We start from the raw sequence: 26767 nt of genomic DNA, 5'->3' as shown, positions 1-26767 counted from the left end.
TGTTAATTTTTATTGTGCACTAACCCTCTAATGAGTTGTTTCGAGTTTGGTGTGGAGGAAGTTTTCAAGGATCAAGAGAGGAGTATGATGCAACATGATCAAGGAGAGTGAAAGCTCTAAGCTTGGGGATGCCCCGGTGGTTCACCCCTGCATATATCAAGAAGACTCAAGCGTCTAAGCTTGGGATGCCCAAGGCATCCCCTTCTTCATCGACAACATTATCAGGTTCCTCCCCTGAAACTATATTTTTATTCCATCACATCTTATGTGCTTTGCTTGGAGCGTCGGTTTGTTTTTGTTTTTTGTTTTGTTTGAATAAAATGGATCCTAGCATTCACTTTATGGGAGAGAGACACGCTCCGCTGTAGCATATGGACAAGTATGTCCTTAGTTTCTACTCATGGTATTCATGGCGAAGTTTCTTCTTCGTTAAATTGTTATATGGTTGGAATTGGAAAATGATACATGTAGTAATTGCTATTAATGTCTTGGGTAATGTGATACTTGGCAATTGTTGTGCTCATGATTAAGCTCTTGCATCATATGCTTTGCACCCATTAATGAAGAAATACATAGAGCATGCTAAAATTTGGTTTGCATATTTGGTTTCTCTAAGGTCTAGATAATTTCTAGTATTGAGTTTGAACAACAAGGAAGACGGTGTAGAGTCTTATAATGTTTTCAATATGTCTTTTATGTGAGTTTTGCTACACCGGTTCATCCTTGTGTTTGTTTCAAATAAGCCTTGCTAGCCTAAACCTTGTATCGAGAGGGAATACTTCTCATGCATCCAAAATACTTGAGCCAACCACTATGCCATTTGTGTCCACCATACCTACCTACTACATGGTATTTTCCGCCATTCCAAAGTAAATTGCTTGAGTGCTACCTTTAAAATTCCATCATTCACCTTTGCGATATATAGCTCATGGGACAAATAGCTTAAAAACTATTGTGGTATTGAATATGTAATTATGCACTTTATCTCTTATTAAGTTGCTTGTTGTGCGATAACCATGTTCACTGGGGACGCCATCAACTACTCTTTGTTGAATTTCATGTGAGTTGCTATGCATGTTCGTCTTGTCTGAAGTAAGAGCGATCTACCACCTTATGGTTAAGCATGCATATTGTTAGAGAAGAACATTGGGCCGCTAACTAAAGCCATGATCCATGGTGGAAGTTTCAGTTTTGGACATATATCCTCAATCTCAAATGAGAAAATTATTAATTGTTGTTACATGCTTATGCATAAAAGAGGAGTCCATTATCTGTTGTCTATGTTGTCCCGATATGGATGTCTAAGTTGAAGAATAATCAATAGCGAGAAATCCAATGCGAGCTTTCTCCTTAGACCTTTGTACAAAGTGCATAGAGGTACCCCTTTGTGACACTTGGTTAAAACATGTGCATTGTGATGATCCGGTAGTCCAAGCTAATTAGGACAAGGTGCGGGCACTATTAGTATACTATGCATGAGGCTTGCAACTTGTAAGATATAATTTACATGATACATATGCTTTATTACTACCGTTGACAAAATTGTTTCATGTTTTCAAAATCAAAGCTCTAGCACAAATATAGCAATCGATGCTTTTCCTCTATGGAGGACCATTCTTTTACTTTCAATGTTGAGTCAGTTCACCTATTTCTCTCCACCTCAAGAAGCAAACACTTGTGTGAACTGTGCATTGATTCCTACATACTTGCTTATTGCACTTATTATATTACTCTATGTTGACAATATCCATGAGATATACATGTTACAAGTTGAAAGCAACCGCTAAAACTTAATCTTCCTTTGTGTTGCTTCAATGCTTTTACTATGAATTATTGCTTTATGAGTTAACTCTTATGCAAGACTTATTGATGCTTGTCTTGAAGTGCTATTCATGAAAAGTCTTTGCTTTATGATTCACTTGTTTACTCATGTCATATACATTGTTTTGATCGCTGCATTCACTACATATGCTTTACAAATAGTATGATCAAGATTATGATGGCATGTCACTCCAGAAATTATCTGTGTTATCGTTTTACCTGCTCGGGACGAGCAGAACTAAGCTTGGGGATGCTGATACGTCTCCAACGTATCGATAATTTCTTATGTTCCATGCCACATTATTGATGTTATCTACATGTTTTATGCACACTTTATGTCATATTCGTGCATTTTCTAGAACTAACCTATTAACAAGATGCCGAAGTGCCGCTTGTTTTCTGCTGTTTTTGGTTTCAGAAATCCTAGTAACGAAATATTCTCGGAATTGGACGAAATCAACGCCCAGGGTCCTATTTTGCCACGAAGCTTCCAGAAGTCCGAAGAGGAGACGAAGAGGGGCCACGAGGGGGCCACACCCTAGGGCGGCGCGGCCCCCCCTTGGCCGCGCGGCCCTGTGGTGTGGGGCCCTCGTGCCGCCTCTTGACCTGCCCTTCCGCCTACAAATAGCCTCCGTTGCGAAACCCCCAGTACCGAGAGCCACGATACGGAAAACCTTCCAGAGACGCCGCCGCCGCCGATCCCATCTCGGGGGATCCAGGAGATCGCCTCCGGCACCCTACCGGAGAGGGGAATCATCTCCCGGAGGACTCTACGCCGCCATGGTCGCCTCCGGTGTGATGTGTGAGTAGTCTACCCCTGGACTATGGGTCCATAGCAGTAGCTAGATGGTTGTCTTCTCCCCATTGTGCTATCATTGTCGGATCTTGTGAGCTGCCTAACATGATCAAGATCATCTATCTGTAATCCTATATGTTGCGTTTGTTGGGATCCGATGAATAGAGAATACTTGTTATGTTGATTATCAAAGTTATATCTATGTGTTGTTTATGATCTTGCATGCTCTCCGTTACTAGTAGATGCTCTGGCCAAGTAGATGCTTGTAACTCCCAGAGGGAGTATTTATGCTCGATAGTGGGTTCATGCCTGCATTGACACCTGGGACAAAGGAGAAAGTTCTAAGGTTGGGTTGTGCTGTTGCCACTAGGGATAAAACATTGATGCTATGTCTAAGGATGTAGTTGTTGATTACATTACGCACCATACTTAATGCAATTGTCTGTTGCTTTGCAACTTAATACTGGAGGGGGTTCGGATGATAACCTGAAGGTGGACTTTTTAGGCATAGATGCAGTTGGATGGCGGTCTATGTACTTTTTCGTAATGCCCAATTAAATCTCACTATACTCATCATGATATGTATGTGCATGGTCATGCCCTCTTTATTTGTCAATTGCCCAACTGTAATTTGTTCACCCAACATGTTGTTTATCTTATGGGAGAGACACCTCTAGTGAACTGTGGACCCCGGTCCAATTCTCTTTACTGAAATACAATCTACTGCAATACTTGTTCTACTGTTTTCTGCAAACAATCATCTTCCACACAATACGGTTAATCCTTTGTTACAGCAAGCCGGTGAGATTGACAACCTCACTGTTTCGTTGGGGCAAAGTACTTTGGTTGTGTTGTGCAGGTTCCACGTTGGCGCCGGAATCTCTGGTGTTGCGCCGCACTACATCCCGCCGCCATCAACCTTCAACGTGCTTCTTGACTCCTACTGGTTCGATTAAACCTTGGTTTCTTACTGAGGGAAACTTGCCGCTGTACGCATCACACCTTCCTCTTGGGGTTCCCAACGGACGCGTGTCGAACGAAAAGACAATACGTTAACAACGCGTATCACCTACCCTTTCTAATCAGGGTTTTCTAGGTTGGTTGTTTGTTTCATGGTGATCCCATGGTGGGGAGACGCCGAAACAAGGGTTTTCGGGTCAACATGGATTGCCCATGCGTACTGGCCTAGTCATGGAGAAAAGAAGGCCAAAACACCCCAAAAACTACAAGTTGCAAGCCTACAAGAAAATGTCGAGGAAGGATTACATTCTTGCAAGGAAAGCTGATCTTTTTGCGCAAAGAAAGAATGCTACTGATCCAAGGTTTTGGTCCCGTGTGCACCAAGATATCTATGAAAGCATAATTCTAAAGCATGCTATCCTTCCTCAGAAATCAGTCAACATGGAGTTCATTGATAGCAACAGTGCAAGCTTCCTAGGGTGTGTCGAGATAATTGATGCTATGGGGCTGCGTGGCATTTTGACTCTTTCTCGAGACTGGAGTGAAGAAGCTGTAATGCAATTCTATGCCACGTGTCGGTTTGTTCCGGATGATGACAGGTCACTTGTATGGAGTACCGAAGGGACGCAGTTGAGAGTCACCTTCGAAGAGTTTGCTCGCCTACTCAATATTCATACGGATGCAGATCTCTATAAGATCCATGCCAGATCGGACACATGTGACTCAATGACCGGTGTTGCTCTTGCCCCTCTTCGTCGTGCGAATGCTGTTGTTACCGTAGACAACGCACAAAGCACATCTCTACTTGTGCCACCGTATCCTTTCATGCACAAGGTCATCAACATGGCGCTAGTTCCTAAGATTGGTGATAGGGAGAAGGTGAGGAACTTTGCCATAGACCTATTGGTTCAGATGCACACTAATGGTACCGAGAGGTTTGATTTGGCGGATTTTCTTTACGAACAAATCCGCCTTGCCTCTTATTTGCAAGATAGGACCTTCCCATATGCACCACACATCCAAGTGCTCATTGATGCAAAGTTTCAGCAGAAGATCTTCAAGGATTGCAAGCACAAAATGTGGACTCCTCAAACAGATGGCACTGGTGAGACCGCCGCTCGACCCTCCAAGAAAAAGCAAGCTGGTCCTTCTCGTGATTGTTGTACCATGTCTTCCAAGTTTGAGAAATTCATGGCAAAGACTAAAAAATTGCTCTTTGGGATTTGCAAATCCAATGCCGACGAAATAGCCAAACTTAAATCAGTTGATCGTGTGAAAATCAACAAGTACAAAGCTCAAGTTCGTGAACTTGGTGGACAGGCTAGTGATGATGAAGTGGTTGAATCATCAAGCACCGCTTCTCCCAAGTATACATTTCCCACCAAACGCTATGCGGAGTACTTTGACAATGATTCAAGCGAGGGAGATGGAGATGAGCCCGAGGGAAATGAAGGCGAGGCCGCGTCATAGTTGAAGCAAGTAGAATGATAGTTTCGGTATGTAATGACAAAGTTGCATGTCTCGCTCAATCTTTGATTATTATTGGCATGTGAAACTTGTGTATCCATTACCTATGTGTAAGACTATGTGTGTTGGATTTCATGTGTAAGACTATGTGTGTTGGATTCCATGTGTAAGACTATGTGTGTTGGATTCCATGTGTAAGATTTTATATGTTGCATTCCGTTAGCTACTGTGTTGTAATGGAATGCTTGTGATACTTCCTGTATTTTCATATGTGAATTTCGTTGACAATAAGTTTGCTTGTTTACACTAACTCTATCATGTGTAAATCTTCAGCCGGACAGGCCGGGAAGTCTGGCCGGACAGTCCGGCAAAGAAATATGCTTGTTGTTTACACAAGCCGGACAGGCCGGCCACATGGGACGGACAGGCCGGCAAATCACCACCTGGACAAGCCGGCCAAACAAGCTCGCTATATGGCCAGTTCGGTGACATGTCCGGGCAGTTCCTGTACCCCCTGGAACTTAAAACAATATCCCCCGGTCAGGCCGGCCGATTCTCCCGGCATGTCCGGCGCCCTGGCCGGACATACAGTAGGATATGCCGGTCTGGCCGGTCACTTGTCCGGGCAGTTCCTGTAGCCCCTGGAACTTAACACCACCCTACCCGGCCAGGCCGGTGACATGTCTGGGCAGTTCCTGTAGCAATTTTGTTGTCCCGGGCCGGACTGGCCAGCACAGATGTACGGACTGTCCGTAGTGGTCTTTTCTTTGACGTTTTTTAGTTGTGTAAACACATTGAAAGTAAAATTTATATAATAAATCACAATGAATGGAAGTACATGAAAATGAAAAATGGTATAGAATCACAAATGGTTTCCGTCAATTACAATTAAGGCGAAGTAAATACATAATCTTCAAGGTAAAGCGATAATTTTGTAATTTCGTTAGTGAAGATGCACTTCTACTTGTTTTCTTTTTCCATATACCTGCACAAAACGAAATTATTTAGTACTCGTTTAACATAGATTTAATTAATCGGCCTAGCTAAGAAAAATATGTAAGCAGACTTACTCTGGATGTTTTTTGCACAACTTTTTGTTCCGTTTGTTATGACCGATGACACCACAGGCGGTGCACCCCTGATTCCGGGTCTTACGCTCGTCGAACACTAGTGGTCTACCATTTTTCGTCACGGGGTGATTTACCTCTTGTGCAGCTTTTGTGTTTTGCTTAGGTGCTCCTCTCGTGGCAACCTTATCGGGATCACCAACCGGAACTGCATTGCCTTGAAAATCATATGCGTCTTCTTCAGCGAAGGCTGTGTGACCATCATGTCCATTCTTTTTCGCATATTTTCTTGCTACTAAGCCCTTCATATATGCCATGAACTCATTATACATTGCTGGATCATCTACTGCCGCATCCATAGCTTCCGCCGCTACTGTTTCCATGTCGTTGTATCTTTTTCGCTTCGCTGGCCCTGAGTAACCGTACGCGAAAAGATCGCTTCTCCTCCGTGCTGGCAATCCATTTCTTGCCATTTTGGAGAATCACCGAAGAACACAACAGTCCGGTATTTCGGACAATTTCAGGTGCTTCAATACATATAGGATATGCTTGCATGGAAGTCCCTTACGATTCATTCTTCGGCAGCTGCACTATATTAACTCTTTCGGCTGATTAGGGCTATACTCCACGATAAACGAGTATTTGCCGCTATTCCTCCATTTGAGCATAAACTGTTTAGAGCCCCCTGTTCCCATGTATTCCTCAAAAATCTCGAGGTCACCAAGCTTCTTCACATCCTGCTGCAAGATGTAGAAGTTGGCTGGACTGAAGGCATGGGAAAGAGCAACTTCTATCTCTTTGGATTCAGTAACTGCCACCGGTAAACTCTGGGAACAGATGCAGTCATCTTCGGCCTCGCTCTCACGGATGCGAACAATGGCATTCTCGTAATGCATTATCAAGTCAACTAGGGTCATACCATAATCCAGGTGAAGGTGAAGGCATGAGTTCAAACTCTCACTTCTCTGATTGCTTTTCATACCAAGGAAATATCCACCGGTCAGATACGCGGCAGCCCAAATTCTCTTTTTATTGTACATCCTTTTGAGCCATTCTCGGGTACTATCTGTCTCCCACTTGCGACGAAACGCGCTCCATCTTTCCTCAAAAATGGCTTCTGAAGTGGCGTTGTATAAGAATGGCCGAAATTCCTTTAGCGACTTATGACCAAGGTGTCTCTTCATGTTTTTCTCTATGTGCCAAGTACATAGACGGTGCCACACGTCTGGAAGGACATTCTGAATAGCTAATATCATCGCGGCGACTGATACGTCTCAAACGTATCTATAATTTCTTATGTGCCATGCTACTTTTATGACAATACTCACATGTTTTATACATAATTTACATCATTATTATGCATTTTCCGGCACTAACCTATTAACGAGATGCCGAAGCGCCAGTTGCTGTTTTCTGCTGTTTTTGGTTTCAGAAATCCTACAAAGGAAATATTCTCGGAATTGGACGAAATCAACGCCCAGGGTCTTATTTTTCCACGGAGCTTCCAAAAGACCGAAGAGCATATGAGGTGGGGCGACGAGGCGCCCAGACCATAGGGCCGCGCGGCCAGGGTGGGGCCCGCGCTGCCCTATGGTGTGGGGCCCTCGTGCCTCCACCGACCCTGCCCTTCCGCCTACTTAAACTCTCCGTCGCGAAAACCCTGTTACCGAGAGCCACGATACGGAAATACTTCCAGAGATGCCGCCGCCGCCACTCCCATCTCGGGGGATTCAGGAGATCGCCTCCGGCACCCTACCGGAGAGGGGAATCATCACCGGAGGGCTCTACATCACCATGCCCGCCTCCGGATTGATGTGTGAGTAGTTCATCCTTGGACTATGGGTCCATAGCAGTAGCTAGATGGTTGTCTTCTCCTCATTGTGCTATCATGTTAGATCTTGTGAGCTGCCTATCATGATCAAGATCATCTATTTGTAATGCTACATGTTGTGTTTGTTGGGATCCGATGAATATTGAATACTATGTCAAGTTGATTATCAATCTATCATATATGTGTTGTTTATGTTCTTGCATGCTCTCCGTTGCTAGTAGAGGCTCTGGCCAAGTTGATACTTGTGACTCCAAGAGGGAGTATTTATGCTCGATAGTGGGTTCATGCCTCCATTGAATCTAGGACAAAGGATGAGAAAGTTCTAAGGTTGTGGATGTGCTGTTGCCACTAGGGATAAAACATCAATGCTTTGTCTAAGGATATTTGTGTTGATTACATTACGCACCATACTTAATGCAATTGTCTGTTGTTTGCAACTTAATACTGGAAGGGGTGCGGATGCTAACCCGAAGGTGGACTTTTTAGGCATAGATGCATGCTAGATAGCGGTCTATGTACTTTGTCGTAATGACCTGATTAAATCTCATAGTAATCATCATGATATGTATGCATCTCTATTTGTCAATTGCCCAACTGTAATTTGTTCACCCAACATGGTATTTATCTTATGGGAGAGACACCACTAGTGAACTGTGGACCCCGGTCCATTCTTTTACTTCTGAATACAATCTACTGCAATCATTGTTCTCTACTGTTCTTCGCAAACAAACATCATCTTCCACACTATACATTTAATCCTTTGTTTACAGCAAGCCGGTGAGATTGACAACCTCACTGTTACGTTGGGGCAAAGTATCTTGATTGTGTTGTGCAGGTTCCACCTTGGCGCCGGAATCCCTGGTGTTGCGCCGCACTACACTCCGTCACCAATGACCTTCACGTGGCCCTTGACTCCTACTGGTTCGATAAACCTTGGTTTCTTACTGAGGGAAAACTTGCTGCTCTACGCATCACACCTTCCTCTTGGGGTTCCCAACGGACGTGTGCTTCACGCGTTATCAAGCTCTTTTTCTGGCGCCGTTGCCGGGGAGATCAAGACACGCTGCAAGGGGAGTCTCTCACATCCAATCTCTTTACTTTGTTACTGTCTTGCTTTACTTTATTTTATTTTCTGTTTTGTTTGCTTTCCTTATATCAAAAACACAAAAAAAATTAGTTGCTTTACTTTATTTCATTTGTCTTGTTTGGGTTCTCTATATTAAAAACACAAAAAAAATTAGTTACTTGTTTTACTTTACTTAATTTAGTTTGCTTTACTTGTTTTTATTGCTGCTAAAATGGGTACTCCTGAGAATACTAAGTTGTGTGACTTCACTAGCACAAATAATAATGATTTCCTCTGCACACCTATTGCTCCACCTACTACTACAGCAGAATTCTATGAAAGTAAACCTGCTTTACTAAATCTTGTTATGAGAGAGCAATTTTCTGGTGTTAGTTCTGATGATGCTGCTGCCCATCTTAATAATTTTGTTGAACTTTGTGAAATGCAAAAGTATAAGGATATAGATGGTGACATTATAAAACTGAAATTGTTTCCTTTCTCCTTAAGAGGAAGAGCTAAAGATTGGTTGCTATCTTTGCCTAAGAATAGTATTGATTCATGGACTAAATGTAAAGATGCTTTCATTGGTAGATATTATCCTCCTGCTAAAATTATATCTTTGAGAAGTAGCATAATGAATTTTAAGCAATTGGATAATGAACATGTTGCTCAAGCATGGGAAAGAATGAAATCTTTGGTAAAGAATTGCCCAACCCATGGACTAACTACTTGGATGATCATCCAAACCTTCTATGCAGGATTAAATTTTTCTTCGCGGAACCTATTGGATTCAGCTGCTGGAGGTACTTTTATGTCCATTACTTTGGGGGCGGCAACAAAGCTTCTTGGTAATATGATGATTAATTACTCTGAATGGCACACGGAAAGGACTCCACAAGGTAAGAAGGTAAATTCTGTTGAAGAAACCTCCTCCTTGAGTAATAAGATTGATGCTATTATGTCCATGCTTGTGAATGGTAGATCTAATGTTGATCCAAATAATGTTCCTTTAGCTTCATTGGTTGCCCAAGAAGAACATGTTGATGTGAACTTCATTAAAAATAATAATTTCAACAACAATGCTTATAGGAATAATTCTGGTAACAACTATAGGCCATATCCTTCTAATAATAGTAATGGTTATGGTAATCCTTATGGTAATTCTTATGGTAGATCTGTTTTGCCTAATGAGGAAAAGATGCTAGAAATTGAAAGAGCTACTAAGAGCTTTATGCAATCACAATATGAGCAAAGTCAATTGTTTACTAAAACTATGAATGAACAATCTGCCTTGTTGAAAAATATAGGGAATCAACTTGAAAATTTGGATATGAAGATTTCTGGTTTGCAAACTAAGCTTTCAAATGCTGAAAACCGAATCTCATACATGTCTGAGTCATAATCTTCTTTAATAAATAAAATGGCTGCTAAACCCGAGGATAATGATAACAAAATTGTTACTACAGCAAATGCTATCCAAGTTAGAATTAATGAAAATATTAGATTGATGGCTGAATTGCATGCTAGGTGGGAAAGAGAAGGAAAAGAAAAACTAGCTAAAGAGAACAATGTAGCTAAAGTTTGGACTATTACCACCACTAGTAATGATGATGATTCACATGTTGCTAAACCTCCTACTATCAATGGTAAATTAATTGGTGTTGGCAATGTTTCTACTCCTAGTGCAAAGCATGCAAAACTGCCTGAAACTGCTAAAACTGCTGAAACTGTTTGTGATAAAACTGCTGAAATTTTTCAAAATATTGGGGACAATGATCCCATTGCTGTAGATCATAATGGTTTAGATTTTGATGATTGTCATATCTCTGAAGTTATTAAGTTCTTACAAAAACTTGCTAGAAGTCCTAATGCTAGTGCTATAAATTTGGCCTTTACAAAACATATTACAAATGCTCTCATTAAAGCTAGAGAAGAGAAACTAAAACTTGAAACTTCTATTCCTAGGAAGTTGGAAGATGGTTGGGAGCCCATCATTAAGATAAAGGTCAATGATTTTGATTGTAATGCTTTATGTGATCTTGGTGCAAGTATTTCTGTTATGCCTAAGAAAATCTATAATATGCTTGACTTGCCACCATTGAAAAATTGGTATTTGGATGTTAATCTTGCTGATAGTTCTATAAAGAAACCTTTTGGGAGGATTGATAATGTTCGCATTACGGTTAACAATAACCTTGTCCCTGTTGATTTTGTTTTCTTGGATATTGAATGCAATGCATCTTGTCCCATTATTTTGGGAAGACCTTTTCTTCGAACTGTTGGTGCTATTATTGATATGAAGGAAGGGAATATTAAGTATCAATTTCCTCTTAAGAAAGGTATGGAACACTTCCCTAGAAAGAGAATGAAGTTACCTTTTGATTCTATTATTAGAACAAATTATAATGTTAATGCTTCATCTCTGGATAATACTTGATTCACACTTTCTGCGCCTAGCTGAAAGGCATTAAAGAAAAGCACTTCTTGGGAGATAACCCATGTATGTTTTTATTACTGTTTTGTTGAGTCTTGGAAGTTGTTACTACTGTAGCAACCTCTCCTTATCTTTATTTTATTGCATTGTTGTGCCAAGTAAAGTCTTTGATAGTAGGGTTGATACTAGATTTGGATTACTGCGCAAAAACAGATTTCTTACTGTCACGAAATTGAGCAGCCCCGTCTGTAGGTAACTCGGAAAAATCTGTCAATTTACATGCGTGATCCTCAGATATGTATGCAACTTTCATTCAATTTGAGATTTTTCATCTGAGCAAGTTAAGTGCCCCAGAAAAATTCGTCTTTACGGACTGTTCTGTTTTGACAGATTCTGCCTTTTATTTCGCATTGCCTATTTTGCTATGTTTGATGGATTTATTTGTTCCATTAACTTTCAGTAGCTTTGTGCAATGTCCAGAAGTGTTAAGAATGATTATGTCACCTCTGAACATGTGAATTTTTGATTATGCACTAACCCTCTAATGAGTTTGTTTTGAGTTTGGTGTGGAGGAAGTTTTCAAGGATCAAGAGAGGAGGATGATACAATATGATAAAGAAGAGTGAAAAGTCTAAGCTTGGGGATGCCCCCGTGGTTCATCCCTGCATATTTCAAGAAGACTCAAGCATCTAAGCTTGGGGATGCCCAAGGCATCCCTTTCTTCATCGACAACTTATCAGGTCACCTCTAGTGAAACTATATTTTTATTCAGTCACATCTTATGTGCTTTACTTGGAGCGTCTGTTTGTTTTTGTTTTTGTTTTTGTTTTTGTTTGAATAAACTCGGATCCTAGCATTCTTTGTGTGGGAGAAAGACATGCTCCGCTCGTTCATATGAACACTGGTGTTCTTAGCATTACTTTTAATGTTCATGGCGAAGGTTGAAACTGCTTCGTTCATTGTTATATGGTTGGAAACAGAAAATGCTTCATGTGGTAAATGGTATATTGTCTTGAATAATTTGATACTTGGCAATTGTTGTGCTCAAATAGATCATGCTTAAGCTCTTGCATCATGTACTTTGCACTTATTAATGAAGAACTACCGTAGAGCTTGTTGAAATTTGGTTTGCATGATTGGTCTCTCTAAGTTCTAGATATTTTCTGGTGAAGTGTTTGAACAACAAGGAAGATAGTGTAGAGTCTTATAATGCTTGCAATATGTTCTTATGTAAGTTCTGCTGTACCGGTTCATACTTGTGTTTGCTTCAAACAACCTTGCTAGCCAAAGCCTTGTACTGAGAGGAATTACTTCTCGTGCATCCAAATCCTTGAGCCAAAACCCATGCCATTTGTGTCCACCATACCTACCTACCATGTGGTATTTCTCTGCCATTCCAAAGTAAATTACTTGAGTGCTACCTTTAAAATTTCATTCCTTGTCTTTGCAATACATAGCTCATGGGAAAATAGCCTTAAAAACTATTGTGGTATTGAATATGTTGCTATGTATCTTATTTCTTATAAGTTGCTTGTTGAGCGGTAACCATGTTTCTGGGGACACCATCAACTATTACACCTTTGTTGAATATCATGTGAGTTACTATGCATGTTCGTCTTGTCTGAAGTAAGGGTGATTTATCATGATCAAATGGTTAGAGTATGCATATTGTTAGAGAAGAACATTGGGCCGCTAACTAAAGCCATGAATCATGGTGGAAGTTTCAGTTTGGACACCAATCCTCAATCTCTTATGAGAATATTATCTGTTGTTGAATGCTTATGCATTAAAGAGGAGTCCATTATCTATTTTCTATGTTGTCCCGGTATGGATGTCTAAGTTGAGAATAATCAAAAGCGAGAAATCCAATACGAACTTTCTCCTTAGACCTTTGTACAGGCGGTATAGAGGTACCCCTTTGTGACACTTGGTTGAAACATATGTTATGCAATGATAATCCATGTAAATCCAAGCTAATTAGGACAAGGTGCGAGCACTATTGGTATTCTATGCATGAGGCTTGCAACTTATAAGATGTCTTATGCATAACACATATGAATTATTACTACCGTTGACAAAATTGTTTCTATATTTTCAAAATAAAAGCTCTAGCACAAAAATAGTAATCCATGCTTCCCTCTGCGAAGGGCCATTCTTTTACTTTATGTTGAGTCAGTTTACCTACTTCTTTCTATCTTAGAAGCAAACACTTGTGTCAACTGTGTGCATTGATTCCTACATACTTGCTTATTTGCATTCATCATATTACTTTGTGTTGACAATTATCCATGAGATATACATATTGAAGTTGAAAGCAACCGCTGAAACTTATATCTTCCTTTGTGTTGCTTCAAAACTTTCTACTAAGAATTTATTGATTTAATGAGTTAACTCCTATGCAAGTCTTATTGATGCTTGTCTTGAAAGTACTATTCATGAAAAGTCTTTGCTGTATGATTCAGTTGTTTAATCATTGTCTTTACCATTGCTTCGAATCACTTCATTCACTTCATATGCTTTACAATAGTATTGATCAAGATTATGATAGCATGTCACTTCTGAAATTATCCTTGTTATCGTTTACCTACTCGAGGGCGAGTAGGAACTAAGCTTGGGGATGCTTGATACGTCTCAAACGTATCTATAATTTCTTATGTTCCATGCTACTTTTATGACAATACTCACATGTTTAATACATACTTTACTATTGGAGATATGCCCAAGAGGCAATAATAAAAGTGGTTATTATATATCTTTATGTTTATGATAAATGTTTATATACCATGCTATAATTGTATTAACCAAAACATTGATACATGTGTGTTATGTAAACAAACAAATGAGTCCCTAGTAAGCCTCTTAACTAGCTTGTTGATTAATAGATGATTAGTTTCATAATCATGAACATTGGATGTTATTAATGACAAGGTTATATCATTATATGAATGATGTAATGGACACACCCAATTAAGCGTAGCATAAGATCACGTCATTAAGTTATTTGCTATAAGCTTTCGATACATAGTTACCTAGTTCTTATGACCATGAGATCATGTAAATCACTTATGCCGGAAAGGTACTTTGATTACATCAAACGCCACTACGTAAATGGGTGGTTATAAAGGTGGGATTAAGTATCCGGAAAGTATGAGTTGAGGCATATGGATCAACAGTGGGATTTGTCCATCCCGATGACGGATAGATATACTCTGGGCCCTCTCGGTGGAATGTCGTCTAATGTCTTGCAAGCATATGAATAAAGTTCATAAGAGACTACATACCACGGTACGAGTAAAGAGTACTTGTCAGGAGACGAGGTTGAACAAGGTATAGAGTGATACCGATGATCAAACCTCGGACAAGTAGAATATCGCGTGACAAAGGGAATTGGTATCGTATGTGAATGGTTCATTCGATCACTAAAGTCATCGTTGAATATGTGGGAGCCTTTATGGATCTCCAGATCCCGCTATTGGTTATTGGTCGGAGTGAGTACTCAACCATGTCCGCATAGTTCACGAACCGTAGGGTGACTGATACGTCCAATTTGCATCACTATTTTATATCATAATTTGCTGTTATTCATTGATATATTTCATATTGGGACACAATACTTATGTTATTTCATCTATTTTGCATGTTTCATCATTATTGGAGGATCGAACACTGGAGCCAGGATTCTGCTGGAAAAAGCACCGTCAGAACGCAATATTTCGGAAGATCAACTCTGGAAGGAAATTATACCAAAAATCCTATTTTTCAAGATGACGAAGGAAGCCAGAAGGAGGAGCCAGGAGCAGCCAGGGTGGGCCCACACCCTAGGGCGGCGCGGCCCAGGCCCCTGGCCGTGCCGGCCTATGGTCCTGGGCCCACGACCCTTTTCGCCTCCTTTTCTTCGCCAAACCCTTCGTCCCGAAGACCTAAGCCACAGAGGGTACCTCGCGAAGAGTTACAGCCGCCTCTGCGGGGCGGAGAACACCAGAGAGAAAAGAGCTCTCCGGCGGGCAGGAATCCGCCGGGGAAATTCCCTCCGGGAGGGGGAAATCGACGCCATCGTCACCGTCATCGAGCTGGACATCATCTCCATCACCATCATCATCATCTCCACCATCATCACCGCCGTCTCCACCGCTGGACACCGTCACCGCCGTAGCAATTTGGGTTTGATCTTGATTGTTTGATAGGGGAAACTCTCCCGGTATCGATTCCTACTTGTTGTTGATGCTATTGAGTGAAACCATTGAACCAAGTTTATGTTCAGATTGTTATTCATCATCATATCACCTCTGATCATGTTCCGTATGATGTCTTGTGAGTAGTTCGTTTAGTTCTTGAGGACATGGGTGAAGTCTAAATGTTAGTAGTGAACTATGGTTGAGTAATATTCAATGGTGTGATATTTAAGTTGTGGTGTTATTCTTCTAGTGGTGTCATGTGAACGTCGACTACATGACACTTCACCATTTATGGGCCTAGGGGAATGCATCTTGTATTCGTTTGCCAATTGCGGGGTTGCCGGAGTGACAGTAAACCTAAACCCCCGTTGGTATATCGATGCAGGAGGGATCGCAGGATCTCAGAGTTTAAGGCTGTGGTTAGATTTAATTCTTAATTACTTTCTTGTAGTTGCGGATGCTTGCAAGGGGTATAATCACAAGTATGTATTAGTCCTAGGAAGGGCGGTACATTAGCATAGGTTCACCCACACAACACTTATCATAACAATGAAGATTATTTAGCCGTATGTAGCGAAAGCACTAGACTAAAATCCCGTGTGTCCTCGAGAACGTTTGGTCATTATAAGTAAACAAACCGGCTTGTCCTTTGTGCTAAAAAGGATTGGGCCACTCGCTGCAATTATTACTCTCGCACTTTACATACTCGTACTTTATTCAATCGTTACATCAAACCCCCGAATACTTGTCTCGTGAGCATTTACAAAGTGAATCCTTCATCGAAACTGCTTGTCAACACCTTCGCTCCTCATTGGGATCGACATTCTTACTTATCGAAGATACTACGATACACCCCCTATACTTGTGGGTCATCAAGACTATTTTCTAAGCGCCGTTGCCGGGGAGTGAAGCGCTATTGGTAAGTGGAATTGGTAAGGAAAACCTTCTTTGTTGTGCTGATTTTATTTCTGCCTGCTGCTATAAGTCATTATGGAGAGATCTTCTCTTCAATTTCTATTTGGGAAATCTACTACTACTGCAACGGTAGTGGATGAGGCGCCAGGTGAGGAAGTAATACCGTATAAAATACCTATGAAAATTATTGAACGTGTTATGGATAACCGCTATGAAGGGGATGGAACTGTCCATCCCGGTGATCATTTACTGTTTTTGCATGAATTATGCGGGTTATTCAAATGTGCAGGTATTGCTATGGATGAAGTGAGGAAGAAACTATTCTCTTTGTCGCTGTCCCGGTAAAGCGGCGCATTGGTATAAATTATCGGATAATGGGGATTCTCTTGAATGGAATGATATTGTGCCCCGGTTTTATTCTAAGTTCTATCCTCCAAGTGAAATTCATAAGGATCGGAATCGCATATATAATTTTTGGCCTCATGATGGAGAGAGTATTGCCCAAGCTTGGGGGAGATTGAAGTCTTTAATGCTCAAATGCCCCATTCATGAGCTTCCTGGTAATGTTATTATTGATAATTTCTATGCAAGACTTTCTTTTCAAGACAAGACCTTGCTGGATACTTCTTGTTCTGGATCATTTACACGCAACAAAGAAGAGTTTAAAAGGGACCTTCTTGATCGGATCCAAGAAAATACGAAGGTTGGGAGAACGACAAGGATAGAGAATCGTATAATTTATGATTATAAATGCATTGAAGCTTTTATGGATACTGATAAATTTCGTAATATGAGTGCTATATATGGTCTTGATTCTCAAGTTGTTGTAAATCTTTATAAAGCTTTTGCCTCTCATTATGAATTGCCAAAGAAGAATTTTGATAAGTATCATGAACCGTATAAAGATAAAATTAATTCATCTATTAATAAATGCGTTGTAGTTGAAACCGCTGATCATGTTATTCCTGAAGTTTATATTGAAAAAACTCCTTTCCCTGCTAAAATGAAGGAGTACTCTGTTATAAATAGTGCGGTTCATAAAAGTGAAAAGAAACCTGTAGAACCTGAAGAACAAATAAAAGTTGAACCTGCTGTTGCAATAGTTAAAGATCTTGTGACCGAAAGTGTGGAGGATGGTCATATTATTTTCTCGTGAAGATGCTTCTAATATTGTTTCACATCCTAATAAACCCAAACAAGCTAGTGTTCCTATGATATCTGTTAAAATTGGTGATCATTGTTATTATGGATTATGTGATATTGGTGCAAGTGTTAGTGCTATTCCGTATGAGCTTTACACGGAGATTATGCACGAAATTGATTCTTGTGAACTTGAAGATATTGATGTGGTTATTCAGCTGGCTAATAGAGAAACTATTTCTCCAATTGGTATTGTTCGAGATGTGGAAGTTTTATGCGGTAAGATTAAATATCCTGCTGACTTTTTGGTACTTGGTTCTGCTGCTAGTGATTATTGTCCTATTATTTTTGGTAGACCTTTTCTAAATACTTGTGGAGCTATTATAGATTGCAAGAAAGAGAAAATTTTGACTAAATTTGCTGGTGAATCTTATGAGTTTAACTTCTCTAAATTTACTAAAACTCCTTATAAAGCTGATTTGCCTAGTAATGATTTTAAAATGGAGCAATGTGCATCTATTGTTCTTGTTCCTAATAATCCTTTGCAGCAACATTTGGAGGATAGCGAGAGCGAAATTTTTAGGAAAGAAAGAGATGAGCTTGAGGAAATTTTTCTTCGCCAACCTATTCTCAAGCATGATTTACCGGTGGAAGATTTGGGTACAACACCGCCACCAAAGGAAGATCCTGTTTTTGATTTAAAGACTTTACCCGATAATCTTAAATATGCTCATATTGATGATAAGAAAATATATCCTGTTATTATTAGTTCTAAGCTTTCAGAGATTGAGGAAGAAAGGTTATTGGAAATATTGAAGAAGCATCGAGGCGCTATTGGCTACACTCTTGATGATTTGAAGGGGATTTCTCCGTCTATATGCCAACATGCTATTAATATGGAAGATGATGCAAAGCCTGTTGTTGAACCTCAGCGTCGTCTAATTCCGAAGATGAAGGAAGTGGTAAGGAATGAGGTATTACGACTTCTTGAAGCTGGTATTATATATCCTATTGCTGATAGTAGATGGGTTAGTCCTGTGCATTGCGTTCCCAAGAAAGGAGGTATGACTGTTGTGCCTAATGATAATGATGAGCTCATTCCTCAAAGAGTAGTTGTAGGGTATAGAATGTGCATTGATTTTCGAAAAGTTAATAAAGTTACTAAGAAAGATCATTACCCTTTACCATTTATTGATCAAATGCTAGAAAGATTGTCTAAAAATACTCATTTTTGCTTTCTTGATGGTTATTCTGGGTTTTCACAAATTGTCTTGTTAAAGCTAAAGATCAAGAGAAAACCACCTTTACTTGTCCTTATGGAACTTATGCTTATAGACGCATGCCTTTTGGTTTATGTAATGCTCCTGCTACTTTTCAAAGATGCATGTCTGCTATTTTTCATGGTTTTTGTGAAAGTATTGTAGAGGTATTCATGGATGATTTTTCCGTCTATGGGAATTCTTTTGATAGTTGCTTGCGAAACCTTGATAAAGTTTTGCAGAGATGTGAAGAAACTAACCTTGTTCTTAATTGGGAGAAATGCCACTTTATGGTTAATGAAGGAATTGTATTGGGACATAAAATTTCTGAGAGAGGTATTGAAGTTGATAGAGCTAAAGTTGAGGCAATTGAGAAGATGCCCTATCCGAGGGATGTTAAAGGTATTCGTAGTGTTCTTGGTCATCTTTGGGTTTTATAGGAGATTTATTAAAGATTTCTCCAAGATTTCAAAGCCTCTTACTAATCTTCTTCAAAAAGATGTACCATTTGTTTTTGATGACGATTGTAAGGAAGCTTTTGAAACTCTTAAGAAAGCCTTAACAACTGCTCCTATAGTTGAACCTCCTGATTGGAACTTACCATTTGAAATTATGTGTGATGCTAGTGATTTTGCTGTAGGCGCTGTTCTTGGACAAATGAGTAGATAAAAAACTGAATGTTATTCATTATGCTAGTAAAACTCTTGATGCTGCTCAAAGAAATTATGCTACAACTAAAAAAGAATTATTAGCTGTAGTCTTTGCTTGTGATAAATTTAGATCTTATATTGTTGATTCAAAAGTTACTATTCATACTGATCATGCTGCAATTAGATACCTAATGACAAAGAAAGATGCTAAGCCGAGGCTTATTAGATGGGTACTTCTTTTGCAAGAATTTGATTTACATATTGTAGATAGGAAAGGTGCTGATAATCCTGTTGCTGATAATTTGTCTAGATTGGAAAATATTGCTTATGATCCTGTTCCTGTTAATGATAGTTTTCCAAATGAACAATTGGCTGTAATAAAGGTGAGCTCGCGAGACAAGTCCTTGGTATGCTGATTATGCTAACTTTATTGTTTCCAAGTACTTGCCTCCAACCTTTTCAGCTCAGAAAGGAGGAAATTCTTTTATGACTTGAGGCATTATTTCAGGATGACCCACACTTATATAAAGAAGGAGTGGATGGTATTATGCGAAGATGTGTTCCTGAGTATGAACAACAAGAAATATTGAGTAAATGTCATGGTAGTGCTTATGGAGGACATCACGCCGGAGAAAGAACCGCGCAAAAGGTTTTACAATCAGGTTTTTATTGGCCAACTCTCTTCAAGGATGCGAGAAAGTTTATTTTATCTTGTGATGAATGCCAAAGGGTTGGTAATATCTCCGCACGCAATGAAATGCCTATGAATTATACTCTTGTTATTGAACCGTTTGATTGTTGGGGATTTGACTTCATGGGACCTTTTCCGTCTTCGGAAGGTAACACTCATATACTTGTTGCTGTTGATTATGTTACTAAATGGGTGGAAGCTATACCTACAAAAAGTGCTGATGGTGAGACCTCTTTAAGAATGCTCTTAGATATTATTTTTCCTAGATTTGGAGTACCTAGATATATTATGACTGATGGAGGTTCTCATTTTATTCATGGAGGTTTTAGAAAAACTCTTGCTAAGTATGGTATTAATCATAGAATTGCTTCTGCTTATCATCCTCAAACTAGTGGTCAAGTAGAATTGTCAAATAGAGAGATTAAATCTATTTTGGGAAAGACCGTTAATAAAACTAGAAAGAATTGGGCTAGTAAATTGAAGGATGCACTTTGGGCTTATAGAACTGCTTATAAAAATCCCATGGGAATGTCACCTTATAAAATGGTTTATGGGAAAGCTTGTCATTTACCTTTAGAACTAGAGCACAAAGCTTATTGGGCTGTTAGAGAATTAAATAAAGATCCTAAACTTGCCGGTGATAAGAGGTTGCTGCAATTGAGTTCTCTAGATGAATGGAGAAGTGAAGCTTATGAAAATGCTAAACTCTTTAAAGAGAAAGTTAAAAAATGGCATGATAGGAGGATTATCAAAAGAGAATTTAATATTGGGGATAAAGTCCTATTGTATCGGTCTCGTCTTAGATTCTTTGCAGGGAAATTACTCTCGAAATGGGAAGGACCATATGTTGTCGAGGAGGTGTATCGTTCAGGAGCAATCAAAATTAGCTCTCTCCAAGGCAATGCTACGCAAGTGGTGAATGGACAAAGACTCAAGCATTATATCTCGGGTGATTCCTATAATGTTGATGTTGATATTATTCAAGTGGAAACACCGGAAGCTTTCATCAAAGGACAAATTGACAGTCCGCCAGAACTCGACTTCGAATAGGTAACAGTACTGGTAATGAAAAGTACGCAATTTACTTTCCGAACTATATTTTTGCTGTTTTTGGAAAATATGAGAAATTACGAGTTCGAAACGGAGTGGAAAGGACGCACGAGGGGGTGCCACCATAGGGCGGCGCGGCCTGACCTGGGCCCGCGCCGGCCTATGGTTTGGCCGCCTCGTCGCCCCTTTCCGACTCTGGTTCGATCTGGTACTTTCCGTTTGTCGTGAAAATTTTTGCTATATAATCCCCCGGACCCCTGGAGGTCCGTATATCGTTTTCTCGACGTGTTTTGTTTCGAGCTATTTCTGCCAGGATCTGTTTTTGGTTTAGAAGCACCATGGTCTCCAAGAACAAGGGCAAGGAGTTTCCGGATGAAGATGATCGAGATCTCGGGTGGAAAGAGGAAGACAAGGACGTCAAGGAAGAAGATGAAGAAGAGGTGGAGGAAGACTCGCGCGCACGCCCGCGTGCTACCATCGCAAGCATCAAGGTGGTGGACAACCCTTTTTGTGCAAACAAGAGCGCAAGAATTCGCACTGGAGGAGCAGTCCCACGTCATTACCTAGCTCCGAAAACATCTCCATCAGGCACTCATCACCCCTTCCACAATCTAATTTTCAATAATCAAATTGAAGGGACTCCCAAGGCAGCATTGCCTAGCCAATGGGATATAGATCGCTCTAACACTGCAGGAGAGAAGGAGCCTGAGGCTGAAGAGTGGGGAAATAACTCCAAGAGCTGGGACTCGCCATCAGACAGACTCTTTAACCGCGTCGAGCACAATTCAGAGATGATTCGCAATCTCATATACAGGATTGACGAGCTTCAGGAGCTTATTGAGAAGCTTGTCAGGAATTCATCACCATCATCGCCAAAGGAGTAATTCATCATCGGTATTGGCATCCCCTTGGTTTGTTCCAAGCTTGGGGGAGTGCCGCGGTATCACATTATCACTACCTTTTACTTTTATTGTCAAGTAGTGTCATATCATGAGTAGGGAAGTTATCATATAAGATGGGTTGCGTTTGGAAGTATCTCTCCTTTAGTTGGTTATCTATGTATCCCTTGGTGTGAGTTATCGTTATGGAATATTAGTGAGAAGTCTTATCATTTACATATTGCACATCTTATTCTAGTTTGCAATCTCTATCATATGATTTACCTTGTTGTTAGTATTGGTATCACTTTGGGAGCATTGAATAAATCTATTTGGTTTTGGCAAACTTAGCATTGGTCAATAGCAACAACACTTTGAGGTTTAAATAGAAAAGAGAAATACATGTAGATGTTTCATTGTCTTTCTTGTTAGCTCATAGCTTATTATTCTGAAGTTAAAATTGTTTGTACTTACAAGGAAGATGCATGATTGTTTCTATCAGATGTATATTTGTTTGTTTCCCTCGACTCTTATGCTTGCTAATTAACCTTGCTAGCCAAAGACCTGTACTGAGAGGGAATACTTCTCGTGCATCCAAACCTTAACTCAAACCTATGTCATTTGTGTCCACCATACCTACCTACTACATGGTATTTTCTGCCATTCCAAGTAAATACTTCATGTGCTACCTTTAAACAATTCAAAACTTAGTATCTCTTATTTGTGTCAATGTTTCATAGCTCATGAGGAAGTATGTGGTGTTTTATCTTTCAATCTTGTTGGGCAACTTCCACCAATGGACTAGTGGCTTCACCCGCTTATCCAATAATTTTGCAAAAAGAGCTGGCAATGGGATTCCCAGTCCCAAATTGATTAAACTAAATAGACACTCCTCCATGGTATGTGATTGATGGACGGCACCCGAAGGATTCGGTTAGCCATGGCTTGTGTAAGCAAAGGTTGGGGGAGTGTCATCATCATAATAAAGCTAAAATAAAAAGGCACTCCTTCATGGTATGAGATTGTTGGCAGGCACCCGAGGATTCGGTTAGCCATGGTTTGTGAAAGAAAGGTTGGAAGGAGTGCCACACAAAATGAAAATAATATGGGAACCGCTCTTAGGAGGTTGTCTGGCAAGGGGGTTAGAGTACCCGCTACTAGTCGTTGACAACAACAAACACCTCTCAAAATGTTACTTTTATTCTCTTTATATGATTGCAAAAATTGAAAAAGCTCTAGCACATGATTTAATCCTCGCTTCCCTCTCGCGAATGGCCTGTCTTTTACTTTATGCTGAGTCAAGAAACCTATTTCCCTCCATCTCAAGCAAGCATTTGAGTAGTTGTGATCAAACCATTATATTGTGATTTGCTACATCATGTCTTTTATTCTTCTTTGTTTAGTACAAGTTTTATCTGAATGAATATAGCTTTGCAAGTTATCAATGATCATGAGAAAACCATTATGATTGAGTATGCAAGTTGTGCCTTATAAACTTTAACATGGGAGCGCTGCTCAATGAGATATAATCTGTTAATTGTTCTCTGACCAAGAACGAAGTTTGCCATCACCAATTATGATTTCTTATGCACCTTTACTTGTGATTACCTTATACTTGTTTCAATATGAGTTATAAGAGATCGTTTACTATAATGTCCTGTGTGAATGAATATGATGCTTCTTGTCCGTATTTTATTCATCGACTCTTCACTCCATAAACATGTGGTCATGTCTATCGAGCTCAGTTTCGCTTGGGGACAAGCGAAGTCTAAGCTTGGGGGGAGTTGATACGTCCAATTTGCATCACTATTTTATATCATAATTTGCTGTTATTCATTGATATATTTCATATTGGGACACAATACTTATGTTATTTCATCTATTTTGCATGTTTCATCATTATTGGAGGATCGAACACCGGAGCAAGGATTCTGATGGAAAAAGCACAGTCAGAACGCAATATTTCGGAACATCAACTCTGTAAGGAAATTATACCAAAAATCCTATATTTCAAGATGACGAAGGAAGCCGAAGGAGGAGCCAGAGCAGCCAGGGTGGGCCCACACCCTAGGGCGGCGCGGCCCAGCCCTAGCCGCGCCGGCCTATGGTCCTGGGGCCCACGACCCTTTTCGCCTCCTTTTCTTCGCCAAACCCTTCGTCCCGAAGACCTAAGCCACAGAGGGTACCTCGCGAAGAGTTACAGCCGCCTCGCGGGGCGGAGAACACCGAGAGAAAAGAGCTCTCCGGCGGGCAGGAATCCACTGGGAAATTCCCTCCGGGAGGGGGAAATCGACGCCATCGTCACCGTCATCGAGCTGGACATCATCTCCATCACCATCATCATCATCTCCACCATCATCACCGCCGTCTCCACCGCTGGACACCGTCACCGCCGTAGCAATTTGGGTTTGATCTTGATTGTTTGATAGGGGAAACTCTCCCGGTATCGATTCCTACTTGTTGTTGATGCTATTGAGTGAAACCATTGAACCAAGTTTATGTTCAGATTGTTATTCATCATCATATCACCTCTGATCATGTTCCGTATGATGTCTTGTGAGTAGTTCGTTTAGTTCTTGAGGACATGGGTGAAGTCTAAATGTTAGTAGTGAACTATGGTTGAGTAATATTCAATGGTGTGATATTTAAGTTGTGGTGTTATTCTTCTAGTGGTGTCATGTGAACGTCGACTACATGACACTTCACCATTTATGGGCCTAGGGGAATGCATCTTGTATTCGTTTGCCAATTGCGGGGTTGCCGGAGTGACAGAAACCTAAACCCCCGTTGGTATATCGATGCAGGAGGGATCGCAGGATCTCAGAGTTTAAGGCTGTGGTTAGATTTAATTCTTAATTACTTTCTTGTAGTTGCGGATGCTTGCAAGGGGTATAATCACAAGTATGTATTAGTCCTAGGAAGGGCGGTACATTAGCATAGGTTCACCCACACAACACTTATCATAACAATGAAGATTATTTAGCCGTATGTAGCGAAAGCACTAGACTAAAATCCCGTGTGTCCTCGAGAACGTTTGGTCATTATAAGTAAACAAACCGGCTTGTCCTTTGTGCTAAAAAGGATTGGGCCACTCGCTGCAATTATTACTCTCGCACTTTACATACTCGTACTTTATTCAACTGTTACATCAAACCCCCCTGAATACTTGTCTGTGAGCATTTACAGTGAATCCTTCATCGAAACTGCTTGTCAACACCTTCTGCTCCTCGTTGGGATCGACATTCTTACTTATCGAAGATACTACGATACACCCCCTATACTTGTGGGTCATCAGTGACACACTTAAAGTTGGATGTTGAAATGGTAGAACTTGAATATGGAATGGAGTTCGAATATTTGTTCGAAGTCCCGGATGAGATCCCGGACATCACGAGGAGTTCCGGAATGGTCCGGAGAATAAGATTCATATATAGGATGTCATTTTATGTGTTTGAAAATGATCCGGTGCATTTATGGAAGGTTCTAGAAGGTTCTAGAAAAATCCGGAAGAAAGTCACTTTGGAAGGCGGAGTCCCGAAGGGACTCCACCACCATAGCCGGCCAACCCTAGGGGGTGGAGTCCCAGGTGGACTCCACCTAAGGTGGCCGGCCACCCCCTCCCAAGGGAAGGTGGGAATCCCACCTCTAGTGGGAGTCCTAGCTTGGGTAGGTTTCATGTGATATGGAAGGTTTTGGTTTGGGGTCTTATTCGAAGACTTGTAGACCAACTCTTGGGTGTTCCACCTATATAATGAGGGCCAAGGGGAGGGGGCCGGCCACCACAAAGCCACAAGCTGGCCGCACCCCATAGAGGCCGGCCACCCCCTCTCCCCAAACCCTAGCCGCCCCACTCCTCCTTCTTCCCCGCACGCTTAGCGAAGCTCCGCCGGGATTCTCCACCGCCACCGACACCACGCCGTCGTGCTGTCGGATTCAAGAGGAGCTACTACTTCCGCTGCCCGCTGGAACGGGGAGGTGGACGTCGTCTTCATCAACAACCGAACATGTGACCGAGTATGGAGGTGCTGCCCGTTCGTGGCGCCGTGATCAAGATCTTCTACGCGCTTTTGCAAGCGGCAAGTGAACGTCTACCGCAGCAACAAGAGCCTCATCTTGTAGGCTTTGGAATCTCTTCAAGGGTGAGACTCGACAATCCCCTCGTTGCTACCGTCTTCTAGATTGCATCTTGGCTTGGATTTCGTGTTTGTGGTAGGAATTTTTTTGTTTTCTATGCTACGTTATCCTACAGTGGTATCAGAGCCGTGTCTATGCATAGATGGTTGCACGAGTAGAACACAATGGTTTTGTGGGCGTTGATGCTTTTGTTATCTTTAGTTTGAGTACTTTGCATCTTTGTGGCATAGTGGGATGAAGCGGCTCGGGCTAACTTTACATGACCGCGTTCATGAGATTTTCTCCACGCTCGACATGCAACTTGTATTGCATAAGTGGCTTTGCGGGTGTCTGTCTCTCCTACTATAGTGAAGATTCAATTTACTCTTCTATTGACAACATTAGTATCACCGTTGTGGTTCATGTTCATAGGTAGATTGGATCTTACTCGAAA

General features: G+C 40.8%; 1 protein-coding gene across 1 annotated transcript in view; it reads left to right on the top strand.

Annotated features, from left to right (window-relative positions):
• The window catches only part of LOC139830447 (uncharacterized), a 171218-nt gene that overhangs the window by 120431 nt on the left and 24020 nt on the right, over positions 1 to 26767 (top strand). The gene's annotated exons all lie outside the window — the stretch shown is intronic.

This window comes from Lolium perenne, chromosome 1 (assembly GCF_019359855.2).
Source record: "Lolium perenne isolate Kyuss_39 chromosome 1, Kyuss_2.0, whole genome shotgun sequence".
In the NCBI taxonomy this organism is placed as follows: Eukaryota; Viridiplantae; Streptophyta; class Magnoliopsida; order Poales; family Poaceae; genus Lolium; species Lolium perenne.
The sequence above is the reverse complement of the archived record's forward strand: the minus strand, read 5'-3'. Positions and strand labels throughout refer to the sequence as shown.